At 35.0% G+C, this 323-nt stretch overlaps 1 protein-coding gene across 8 annotated transcripts in view; it reads right to left on the bottom strand.

Moving 5' to 3' along the window:
* The window catches only part of LOC116686714 (F-actin-monooxygenase MICAL2), an 81,144-nt gene that overhangs the window by 53,350 nt on the left and 27,471 nt on the right, over nucleotides 1–323 (bottom strand). The gene's annotated exons all lie outside the window — the stretch shown is intronic.

The following is a 323-nucleotide window of genomic DNA, read 5'->3' as shown; positions in this document are numbered from 1 at the left end:
TTTCTGTTCCCTGTATCTGTCTTTTATTGTCTGTAAAGAAACCTTGAGTGTTCAGAAAGGCGCTGTTAAATAAAATGTATTATTATTATTATTAGTAAGTGTTGTAGAGTCATAGAAAACCAACAGACTCAACAGTCATGACAAGCATGCTGCTCATTCTGTGTAATTGAATATTTAATTGAAAGGGGCGTGTTCAAAATAATAGCAACATTGTGTTTTTTGGTGAGGTGAAGAAACAAGTGTCAACTATGGCCCATATTTAAGGAAGGAAGGAAGCAAATCATGGGCAGGTTTGGTTATAGTGCATTTCACACTGAAATACT

This window comes from Etheostoma spectabile, unplaced genomic scaffold (genome assembly GCF_008692095.1).
Source record: "Etheostoma spectabile isolate EspeVRDwgs_2016 unplaced genomic scaffold, UIUC_Espe_1.0 scaffold456, whole genome shotgun sequence".
In the NCBI taxonomy this organism is placed as follows: domain Eukaryota; kingdom Metazoa; phylum Chordata; class Actinopteri; order Perciformes; family Percidae; genus Etheostoma; species Etheostoma spectabile.
The sequence above is the reverse complement of the archived record's forward strand: the minus strand, read 5'-3'. Positions and strand labels throughout refer to the sequence as shown.